This window comes from Cydia strobilella, chromosome 8 (assembly GCF_947568885.1).
Source record: "Cydia strobilella chromosome 8, ilCydStro3.1, whole genome shotgun sequence".
In the NCBI taxonomy this organism is placed as follows: domain Eukaryota; kingdom Metazoa; phylum Arthropoda; class Insecta; order Lepidoptera; family Tortricidae; genus Cydia; species Cydia strobilella.
Window position 1 is genome coordinate 905,379 of NC_086048.1, and position 13,226 is coordinate 918,604.

Below are 13,226 nucleotides of genomic sequence, written 5' to 3' on the forward strand. Positions count from 1 at the left end.
GTGTATCTTATACCTAATTAGTGCATTCACAATCTCTCACTCTCTCTTCCAGGCTATATAATATATGGTGATGGGGTCAGCTTTCCGAATCTTTCGCTTTCACTTCGCCCTATCCTCGACGTCGTCCTCGGACACTGCACCCAATCATATCTTTTAGCACTACGTCTTTCCATCTTGTTTTCGGTTTACAAATTCGAAAGTAACTGTGTGTATGTCTGTTACCTCTTTAAACTATATCGTTGAACATAATTAATTTACATTTAAGAGGTAGAGAGATAGTTTAAGTGCCGGGGAAAGACAAAGCCAACAATGGATAGTTCTCATCACGAAAATCAACAGGCTACGCAGACGAAATCGCGGAAAGAAATTATAAAACGTAATCACTGAGCTCCATTCGTTGCAAGGTCCCATTTGTGTGAAACGACACAGGTTTTTGTGACCTATCGTAATAAATAGTGTTGATTCCATGTTTGAAATGAGCCCGTGAAATTAAGTAGGGATCGAATTCACGCAACAGATGTAAATTTGATAGCAAACAAATGTGCAGTCGAAATGAGACTGTTTGTTCTCTATTTGATTCCAACGCCAATGGGCGCTTGAGGCCGATACTGTCATAATAATTTGATATGATTCTGATTTCATTTTGATTCTAATTTGAGTAATTTCCTTAGGGGGCCTAGCAAACGCCAAACGGACGAACGAACGAAAAATGTTTCAGGGTGAAATGCTACAAAAGTCACATGATTATTTCCATAAATTATTTAAGTCCCCGGCAAGCTCGGCCGAATTTCACCTTCCCATACAAACGGGATTTTAAAACTACGTTTTGGGTTGTAACAAAATTTTGCGTATACAATTACATGAGGTGTATCTAGGTCTGTAATTAGTTTATATAGCTCTAGTTTATAAAACAAACAAAATAGACCAAAAACAAGTTTTGTATGAAAATTTTTAATTCGCTGTATTTTTTTAACTATGGTATTTGAAGCTACAGTAACTAATTACAGACATAGATATATACCTTATCCTATTGTAAGTAGAAAGTTTCAGAGCAAAGTAGCTACTCGTTTTAAAATGAGAGCGTAACTATGTTTGTATGGAGAACCGAGCTTGCCGGGGACCCTTAACAAGCCAATTCGAACGTGCACTCGACATCAAACCGATATCGATATTGGAATGATATTCGAATCATATCAGTTAGCTGTCAAACTTTTTAAACCAGAATCGGCCCGATTAAATACGGTGTACGTACCTACTCGTATTATAAATTGAGGCTATTCGGAACTAGCCAATGATGATTGCATACGCTTTGCCTACCTGTTTGCTGAATCTAATGTGAAAGGCAAAGAGGAATTTTCATACGCTACTATTGACTGTACCTACAAGTCAGTCGAAACACGCAGTATGAAAAACTGCATCCACATTAACACCTACCGTTTAAAAAGCAATTCGAACGCCGCATACAAAAATCCGCGCAAATCCCACAATCCGCGGATCCGCCACGGCCGACCGACTTCGTACAAATAAACGGTTGATTTGGTTTATTTGAGGCTTTAAACGCATGTTAAAAAGGTTTCCGATATTGGTCACTTGTACGGGAATATTGTGAATGATTAATAGAATCAGTCGTTACTTTGCGGAAATCCATATTGTTAAACAAAAATACTAATTTGCTGATCCGCGATTTTTATTTAAAATATTGTGAATTCATTATGTCAGCGGCCCACTGACTATCAGTCCGCCGGACGATATCGGCCTGTCAGTTAGAACGAAAATTTGACAGTTCCGAACAACTGACAGGCCAATATCGTCCGGCGGACTGAAAGTCAGTGGGCCCCCAGACGTATTGCGTAGGAAACGATGTATTTTAAATTATGTTTCACTTGTTATTGAAAACAATAATTATTTACTGCGCCTAATAAAACGTGTTTTAGAGTCTTTTATTAGAAACAAAAAAAAATATTTTTTTATAATAGTTCAAAAAAGAGGATAGTGCAGTTTAGAGAATTATTTTCTCTTTTCAAGGTAATTAGAACAAAAATTAGACAGTTCCGAACAACTTACAGGCCGATATCATCCGGCGGACTGGTAATCAGCGGGCCCCCTAAGACCTCGTGCTTCCTAGACAGTCACTACCGAATAAACCAAGCGCCACTTGCAGGGGTCCCTTTGTTTGACATAATAATTATTGAAAGTCATAATTTGTAATGATTGTCATATTATCATTAGTGATAATTCTGAAATCGTTAACGTTCAGGATTTTTCTTAGGTTAAATTAATTATTAACAAGCAGAAACGTCTGCGATCGATGCTATTAAGCTTAGAATAAATTTAAATGTGGAAAAATTACTGCCTTGGGTGAGACTTGAACTCATATCCAGAGGCCGTGAGTTCAAGTCTCACCCAAGGCAGTAATTTTTCCACATTTAAATTTTTTCTCAGGTTATCCTATAGATAGGTTAGGTTAGGCGTGTTTTATGGCAATCCTGAAAAGTTACGCGTTTCTGAGAAAAATCTAATTATGACTAACGAAAATCTGGACATTATGACTTAAAACTATATGGGAAACAATAGAGACCCGCCCCTTGCACCATCCCACTAACTCGGGGTTAACCGGTTAAACCGTTAACCCAGTGTCAAAGTGTACTGGTAACCATGGTAACTCCAGGTTTAACCCCGGATTAGTGAATGGTGCAAGTGGCCCTAACAGGTTATAAATTAGATTTGGATTAGTTACGGGTCTGATCTGTGAGTGTCAAAAGTGACGTTATTAGTTGAAAAAGAATGTGACTTTTGACACTGACAGATCAGATCCATAGCTAATCCAGATTTAGTCATAACCTGTTATTAAAATCAGATCATTCAAAAACTTTGCTGTTACTGTTCAGTCGTGACATCAACACTTAAAAGTAGATATTATGGATGTATAGAAAGGATGTCAATCTCTTATGGCAGAATTGTTGCAAAAGTGACCGCTTTCAGCTTTAAATAATAGTTCCTAATCACTCCGGTGGCGCTAGTTAGGCTCTGGGACATGAGTATAACATGAACCATATAAGGCAACAAATAACCCGACCAAATTACGTAGGTTGTTTTTGGTAGTATTTGGGTGTATGGTGGCGCCGCCTAATTACTGTTTTTTGATGGACACTTTTCATACATAGAGATTCGGCTCCTTTATATAGTCTCCATGTATAGATATGATAGCTATATTTTAGCTACGTCATATTCAGTCAAATTTAGCCCCTGAAAACTGAAAATTGAATTTAACCATTAATTTGTCAAGTAAAGGTAGCTTCAGATCGTTACACTTCATAAAGCCAGAAACTTCACAATGGCTTTCCTGTCGTTTGATGTTGAGGGAGACAAAACATGCTTACTTCACGATGTTACCTTCACAGGGTGTGATTATTTATTTATTTATTTTAAACTTTATTGCACAAGAACAAGTACAAAAGGCGGACTTAATGCCTTGAGGCATTCTCTACCAGTCAACCAGTGGGTCAAACAGAAATTAGTTAAGGTGGGCGCAGTGCGATGCGAAAAAAAATGTCGAAAAAAATGAATTATAAAATTATAATTTTGTTATTTGTATTAATTCTATTTTTGCTAGAATATTTTAATACAAAAACAAGTTATTATTTAAAGGCTTATTATCTATTATACTTATAGTTAGTCAAACCAAATTGTCAGTAATTAAGAACAAAAAAAAACTATACTCATCCTTATCTTTTGGGTGCTAGTGTAAGAGGAAGATAATATGATTCTCTCTGTCTATGTTTGAAATGAGACAGTCCTTTGACAAACTATATCTTAATTTTAAAACTAACATGGGACTTAATCGCGTACAAACTTACGTTTATTTATGGCCTGACGTTTCGAACGTGACGTCGCGTTCGTGGTCACAGGCAGACTGATTAAGTCCCGTGTCAGTTTTAAAATTATGAGTGAAAATCGTGTTAGTTTATATCAGTATAAACTATATCTTGTCAAGAATCTATTTAGCCTTCACCATCTTGCGGATTGTCAGTGGTACTAATTTGTTATACTGGTAAGGAGACTGACAAAAGACGCTGAAAGTTAAAAATGTCACCGATGTAAACAAGAAGAAAAGATTTCGCAATTATCTACAAACGATTTTACCACAAACATGCAAAAGATTGTCAAAGTTACAAGAAAAAATATTTTGAATTACAATAAAACATTGACATCAATAAAATAACGAATGATTGCTTAGCATTCAAATAAAGAAGGTTTTGAAATTAGTCGTTTCTAAAACATTATAAAATATAAAAATCATTTTTTTTTTCAATTTTTTAACATGCAGATACGTCTGCGAGCGATACTCGAAAATACATAGTTATTATAAAATACATAGTTGGTTCTGGCGCTGTTTAGTCACGGTCAACTTAACAAAGAGCTCTTTCTCGCTTCGCTCGTCGTCGCACCTATATTTTGACTCAGGTAGAATACCGTGAAAACTAGTTTTAATTAGTGAAAGGTACCGCCGAGGCCGGGTGGTCTAGTGGTACGTAAACCGCGTAATCTGAAGACGCTTCGATTCCGGCCTCGGCCACCGGAGGGCTTGGTCATTTTCTCTTTAGTACCGTAAAATGGGGTGAATAGGAGCAAAACTGACATTCAAACCTCGATAACATTTTATTTTTACATATGCAAACTGAATGGTGTATATAATAAGTTTTCCGGACGTTTGTATTTTAGTTTTTATTTTATTTTGGGTAATTCCATTTCATAACTTTGACGATAAACAGGAAAAACCACCTCACCCCGTAGTCCCTCGTAATTGGGGTGAGATGGGTTTTGATACAAAGGTGGTTTTGAAAGATTGATGGATCGTTATGAGTATTGCTATAGCTCCAATTTAAATTGGAACATCCCCCTTTCAAACCTTCTCTCCCCATTCATAACCCAACTCTCCCGCGAAACCTACTTACCCCATTTTACGGTAATATAACATCTATTTCAGTTTGTAACTTAAAAAATAACATACTTAGGAAAACCGTCCTCGTGTGCCTTATTTACGCTATTAACAGAACACCCTTTAATAGCAAGGCGGTAACCTCTATTGTCAGTAACTTCTCAACAACGTAAGTAGGTGAAGAGGTAATTGGCGGGTTGGGGAGTTAGGGTTACGTTATTATGATTATAATTATGTGAGAATTGTTATCACTCCATACCAATGAGGGGCGATAGTGAAACTCATGGTTATAAGTAGGGTAGACCGAGGCGAAACGGATTTGACTAAAAATCTGTTGCTATTTATAATATTTCTAATGACTGGCGTCGCAGGCTAAGAGGAGAAACGTACGGTGCATTTTTATGTGCTCAATGACATATTTAAAATATTAACGGATTTTTCATCTTAATCCGATTTGCCCTGTGACTCTATTCACCTCGATCCACCCTAGGACTTTGCGTGTTTTATAACATTAGGACAGCCAAAATGGAAGGACTGCACTTTAGCTGACGCGGAGTTCAGGGCTCATATTTTTTTTATAGAAAGTACTCATCATAAGGAATCTCCCCACCAACTTTGAGGCAGAATAAGTAATAGTATTATCATACAGAACGGCCACGCACTGCCCCGACCCGACTCGAATTACCTCGTCCCGCGACAGGATTTGACGGCCGTTTGCCGGCCGCTCAGTACTAACATAGAGTAACTTATACTAGAGCGGTACTGTCATAGTAAATTTTGTAACCCCAGTAAATTCACTGCCATCTGTCGACACACTTTAAAACTAAAAATAAATATTTATAAAAACACGATAAAATGTATTTAAATATGGATAAATGATTTTTTTATTTGCATTAATTATTTTTATATGATTTTGACCCATGTTCTTTCACTGGTATGCGTTAAAATTATAAATAACAAACGAAACAGTCAACGCCATCTATACGACAGTGGGCCAAAACTAGTGGCGCCCTCTGAACGAGAATCAAATTTTCTTGATTTTCGAGGACGTTTTTTCCTTAGACTGTAAACATCTATTACGGAGATATATCTATCTTTGCTCGCACTAAAATAAAACGTTCACGTTTCATATCACCTCAAATAAGCTTGTAAAAACCAAATCCCCAGGCACTCGGGCCTTATCATAAATCTACCATTCCCAAAAAACAGGTCGCACCTTCGCATCAGTCATGGCTTTTATCACAAAAAGGGCAATATCCACCTCAGAAAAATGAGGTATGCTCGCCCTTCGGCCTAAGACAACTATTTATCGGGAATAGTGTTGGGGTGATACCGGATTTTTTTCTCTGTGGCGGGGACTTACTTCATTAAAGGAAATATTGGGTAATTTTCAAACATTTTCGTAAGAAACAAAAACGTGTTCGCGTTTTTTGATGTTGGCTAACTTAAAATGTCAGTCTAAATAGAGTGATACCATAAATAAGTCTAGTAAGTAGTTCCGGTCATTTATAGCACAGTTAGGCATATTAAGTAAGTACCTACGTATAACCATGGGTAGGTTTAAAAAAAACAGCATACAATTTTATATCTATCCAATTTTATAATTTTGTTTTATATAATTATCTGTCTCACAAAAGTTTTGTTATTTAAATTTGACAATATTCTCCAGAATATAGCCCGCCACGGTCAATTTTCCCGCACGTCACTAGAATTTCCCATAAATCAGGGAGTTTTTATCTGGCAATCGGGAAGGTGGGGTAAATAACAAGGTGGCAACGGTAAGCGTTTTATGGGGTTTCGAATAAATGGCGTTATGGGGTGTATGACTCTTCATTATAGTTCTGGGATGGAGAGATTTATTATGGTGTTTTCTTTGGAAAAATAAATCGCTTCCCGACCTTCAAAACCTTCATTCCCGATTTCAGCCTCAGAAGACAATTGACTATTCTTCAGAAGACTATTACCAGGGTGAACTATCAGCCAGATTCGAACTTTCAGATAAGTCAAAAATTTGCTAAAGATACGTTATGGATTCTTCAAATAAAAACGTCACTTTTGACACTGACATATCCGATTTATGTCGTATCTTTAGCACATTTTTGACGTATCTTAAAGTTCGAATCAGGCCGTATTTCCGCGGTTAGTATCTGAAGTCCCATTTTAAAAAACTAGGACAAATTCATATTTGTAGTATAAACTCTAAGCGCCACTTGCCCCATCCCACTAACCCGGAGTTAACCGGTTAAACCGTTAACCCAGTGTCAAATTGTACTGGTCACCATGGTAACTTCAGGTTTAACTGGTTAACCCCGGATTAGCGAATGGCGCAAGTGGCCCTAAAAATCTTATAAAATCTACGAAAACGCTCGGTTTAATCCATGTGTTATATAGCAACATTAATGATAAAATAATTGGTTTAATTTTTTTAGCTGAATATTCAAGAATTTTATTTATAAGTATATTATTTATTTTAATGTATGGTTATGATTTAAGATTTTATTTTTATTTTAAGTTAGTATTTATTTAATTTTTTTTATTTGGGTAACTTTGAAAAAACTTGTTTCCACTATTATTTTGTTTGAAAACATTTAGAATTAGGTAGCGTTTGACTTCCTAGTTCCCAAAAAACCCTACAGATCCCAATCAGCAATATGCTACGTTAACTGCATTGTGCTAATATTTAATAAAAACAGAAGTAGTTCATACTTTTTGCAACACTTGCTTATATTTAATATTTATTAATATTTAATAACACTTACGCCATTGCAACACTTACCAACCTTTCTTATTTACTGTTACCGCAGTAAAAATTACTTCTATTTAAGTAGATATTTTCAATTTTCACTATTATCCCGCTTTCAAAGTTAACCCAGTTGCATTGGGGTACCAAAAATACAAACTCATAATTCATATAGGTATGTGACAAAAAGTGTGGACTGAGCGAAGATGTAGTGACAAAAATTGAGAAACGTATGTTGAGATGGTTTGGACACGTGGAAAGAATGAGTGAAAGAAGGCTAACAAAGAGAGTGTATAAGGGAGAGGTAGAAACGGGAGTTGGAAGGGGCAGACCTTGGCGGACTTTCTCTGATCAGATCGGGAAAATCCTGAAGAAAGGCCAGGTCAAGAGCACCCTAAACCGGCGAGCGTGTATGAGGAATGTTATGAAAGTGAAGGAAGCGAAAGAGGTATGTCAGGACCGTAGCAAGTGGAAATCCGTGGTCTCTGCCTACCCCTCCGGGAAATAGGCGTGATTATATGTATGTATGTGACAAAAAACATATTTAGTCATAGTCACTTGAATTTGGATTCCTCTAAACACGACTTACTTACCCACCTACTTGTTATAATCACATTGTCTTAATGACAAAAGACGGAGAACATCGTTTCAAAGTAAATGAGTCCCGAAATTAACAAAACAGCTCACCTCACGTTACCGCGTGTGGCAGATAAGGTGACACCCCTACGATTAGGGTTGCCACGAACTGGAGACGAATTTGGTACTTTAATTTATATATGTGGGAAGAAATAGTAACGGGGTTAAGGGATATTGATAGATGCAAGAGTTCTTAATTACAATATTTGTTGTTAAAGGGTTTAAATTTGCAGTGGTTAGGCGTGACAAAGAAATTATCATAATTTTTTTTTGTATGTATTTTTTCTCAATTTATTTCATTTAACTAGAGCTAACAAGCCGACATGCTTCATAAAATTTTTGTTTCTGTTCAACAAATGTTTCCTTTCTTAAATGTTGATATATCGAATGCAAAAACGGTCAATGACTTACTGTTACCACTAATAAAAGAACTGTACTTAGCTCTTTCCTCGGCAAATTTTAAAAATATAATGAGGTCAAGTATCTTGTAAGAAACGTTATCAAAAAACCGGCCAAGTGCGAGTCGGACTCGCGCACGAAGGGTTCCGTACCATTGCGGAAAAAAACAGCAAAAAAATCACGTTTGTTGTATGGGAGCCCCATTTAAATATTTATATTATTCTGTTTTTAGTATTTGTTGTTATAGCGGCAACAGAAATACATCATCTGTGAAAATTTCAACTGTCTAGCTATCACGGTTCATGAGATACAGCCTGGTGACAGACAGACAGACGGACAGCGGAGTCTTAGTAATAGGGTCCCGTTTTTACCCTTTGGGTACGGAACCTTAAAAAGACTAAAAAAAAATCTAAAATAAAATTTATTCTACACTTCGTGACAACCCTCGCCGCTTTACAAAATCATATTAATTCACAAAAGATTCAAAATTACCAACACACCTCACCTCAATACATTAGAACCACATGTGGGGAAGTGACACCCCTGTGTTAGGGCTGCCTCTCATAAGCTGCAGACAATTAAAATCTTAATGCTTATAAACTCCCCTGGATTTACACAATTCTCTCTTGGATTACTTCGCATAGAGGTGAGGATAATATGTGAAGACTATCGTCTCCCTAGCAGCATTTATACGTCATTATGACGTCAGCGACGTCATGATGACGCCATAATTACGTCATTAATGACGTCGCCGACGTCACTGCTACCTGCGCTCATACGCGTGGAATAATATTTATAGACAAGTTGGTGTGAACTAAAATATATACTTATTAGACCGAAGTAATCTGTTTGGCATTTATTTTTTTATTTTATTTATTAAGTACATCCACATCGTATGTATTACATATGTTGCATTAAAATTGTGTCAAGGTACTTCACCTGATACAGTACGACAATTGAGGAGTACATAGCGTTGACTGTGTATAATAGGACTGGGAACGAGATCTTAAACTATACATAAAAAGAAACATTAAATTTTTAAAACAATTAACTAATATATACATATACATTTAAAGCACTAGTTCATTTAAAATATTTACACAAATAGTGACATTCTATTTACAGATGTAGAATATTATCTTTATTGGGAGTAGAGTTGTGCCGTTCCCGGTAACATTCCCCATTTTGTATGGGGAGATTTTTCGCTCGGTAACATTCCCCATACAAAATGGGAATGTTACCGGGAACGGCACAACTCTAATTGGGAGTTAGTGTATTAAGTACCTAACACTGAATAATATGAAATACTTAGTTCATATTGTTCATTGGTAGGTACTGAATTTACTCGTTAATAAATCAAATTATTCAAATTTTCTTTACAATTATTAATCTACGTGTAATTTAAATATATTTGTCTTTAAATAATATTGCTGATGTATGCGCTACCGTAAAAACCCCATTTAAGTGATATATTTTTACCAAAAAACTTTGCGAGTTTAAAAAAAAAATTAAATTCATTTTCACCGAGTTGATACGGAAAACTCATTTTAAATGCCATATTTTTATAGAGATTTGATATGTGACTTATGACACTTCCAAACTCTTATACAACAAAATCTGTGCAGAGTTTGCTTGGTCCTATTGTGACAATACAAAGACTTAGACAAAACGAGCTAAGCCATCCCATGTCGGCAATTGTTTCCCCGTAAATTATAAGTCGTAAAGGTAACAACAGGCTGTGATAAAGTGACAGCCCTAAAATATTGTACTAGTCCGCGAGCGAACACGAGTCGAGCTATCATAATTATCAACTTGTATTTAGGTATAACATTAACGTTAAGTTTACCTTACATTGCTGATTCAACAAGTAAACATTGACGCGACGATTGATTGAAGGCGGTTCCCTGAGCCAGAAGGCGAAAAATCTCCTTATATGATCATGTTTTTCTAAGAGGCGTTGATATTCGTAGACGTGAAAAAAATATATGTAGTTCTTGACTATATTATCTTTAACAACATAGCTTCCAATACACGAATTATGACACTTCGCTCGATACAATTAATTCCCAAAGTAACCTCTAACTCGGACTTTTAATCCTACTTTACTCGGTTATTTATTATGTGATACTTATAGGTATTTTAAACAAAAAAAGTAGAAAATACAATCTTAACGTAAATAGTAATTTCATAGCTTTAGAATTTCGATACTGTAATTTCGATAAATAAAAACCGACAAAATTCGATCAAAATTGACACTTGGCGCGTATGTTCTTTACCGTTCTTTCTTGCGAAATGTGACAAAGACAGCGGCAAACCGATGGAACGGCCTAAATGTGTAGCGTCCTTAGTTACCTTTTACCAAAAATTGACATTGTTAGGTGACAATTTTCACAGTGGTGAAACGCCGGCCAGGCCCCAATTTGACCACGGTGACAGGTGCGACAATTGTAAAACATCAATGTTGCTGACGTCACATGCATCCATGGGCTACGGTTACCGCTTACCATCGGGCGGGCTGTATTCCTGTTTGCCACCATCATTGTAATATTTAAAAAAACTTTATTATATCGGCAAAAAACAGGTACGTTTATGACGATGATGATGACAATTGTCACAAGATTTACAAGAATTTTCGGTAATTCTAGACAGGAAATAAGTTCTGTGTCGGAATTTTGCGACAATTGTCGCGTTTCTTGAGATAATTGTCATTAGCATCGCAAAATAAGTACTTATTTATTGGCGACATAATGGAGTTTTTTTGTTATTAAAATGTTGGTGGCAAACAAGCACACAGCCCGTTCGATGGTAAGCGGTTACCGTAGCCTATGGAGGCATGTGACGTCAGTAATAGTGATTTCGACAATTGTCGCACCTGTCACCGTGGTGAAATTGGGGCGGAAAGGTATACTAAATACTATTCGTTCGACTCGGTTATATTTGTTAAGAAGCGTTGGAATGGCAATCTAGGGCTGCCTCACACACGTAAGCCACTTGATGCCCGCAATTAAAATCTTAATGTATAAGGTTAATAAACACCACCTTGATAGGGCTGCCGCGAAGGAGTTTTAAGTACTTATCGATACCTAATCAAATCAAAAAATCATACATAATGTTATGTACTCGTATCATAGAGATTTAAAATTAACTTGACATTTTCATATTCATGTAAAATTTGGTAAAAAAAACGTCACTCAGAACTACTAGATTTTTTAAGAAGAAGCTATACTTAACTGCTTTTTAGGGTTCCGTACCCAAAGGGTAAAAACGGGACCCTATTACTAAGACTCCGCTGTCCGTCTGTCCGTCTGTCACCAGGCTGTATCTCATGAACCGTGATAGCTAGACAGTTGAAATTTTCACAGATGATGTATTTCTGTTGCCGCTATAACAACAAATACTAAAAAGTACGGAACCCTCGGTGCGCGAGTCCGACACGCACTTGGCCGGTTTTTATAACTGTTTACTGACCAACGTTTCGACATAATTATGTGTACTAACAAGAATATGGTTTTTTATTAATCTGAAATAAATATTATTCATTCATTCATTCATATACCTTAACTTAAAAAAAGAATAATTTATAATTTCAAAACATTATTTTGAATAGAAACCGAAACTTAGCCATCTGTACCACGCCATGAAACTTGCTATAAATTATTGTCCTTGATCCCGGTGATCTACCTCATGTTCGATTTCCTTGAGTCCGAACAAATCTGTTGAGAACTTTTTTCTACGAAATAGTGTATATACTTATGTATTGTGTATGTATATCTTAGAAACCGAAAGGGATTGGCTATAGTTGGTCTAATGTATCGTGTATGTTTATCGACTCAGCCCCACCGTACTTACCGCGGTGGTGGAATTAAATTACTTCGCATTGCGACTAACTCCCAACAATAATCTTTAGCGTGGCCCTCCGCCGTCTTATGGGCTCTTCCGAAACGTACCCTCAATTTGATTTCAAGTATTTTTTTTTAACAAGTGTTCCAATTTATTCAATAAATGTCAGTATAACAAAAAAAACAATACAATAACAACTTAAGACTAAACTTAAGCCTAGTCAAAAACTCCCCCCGAGTTGTCCCTGGCGCAAAGTTGCCCATCACACTAGTCGCGTAACCACGTTTTTAATCTTAAATTAAATACAATAAAAAATAGGTACTATTTTGAAATTATCTTGTTCATCTTCAGCAGACAGTTATTGCCACTCACTAAACCCATTTGTGTTTGTTAGCTATCGCAATAAACACTAATCAATGTGTAAACCGGCAATGTGAAGGCCAGCCACACTTATCCGTATACCGCACTTACCCGTATTGACCTACCACTACCACTAGTTTGACACTGATATTAGTGCGAGCGAGATGTAAGAAAAGAAAAGTAAGTTACGCAGATTTCGAATGTCAGTTTGGCACTGCTAAGGCAGTCGTGGTAAGGCTACTTACCCTTTTTGTTATTAGTACTATTTATAAGTACTTGATTTTAACCTTTTGAACGCCAAGAGCCACTAAA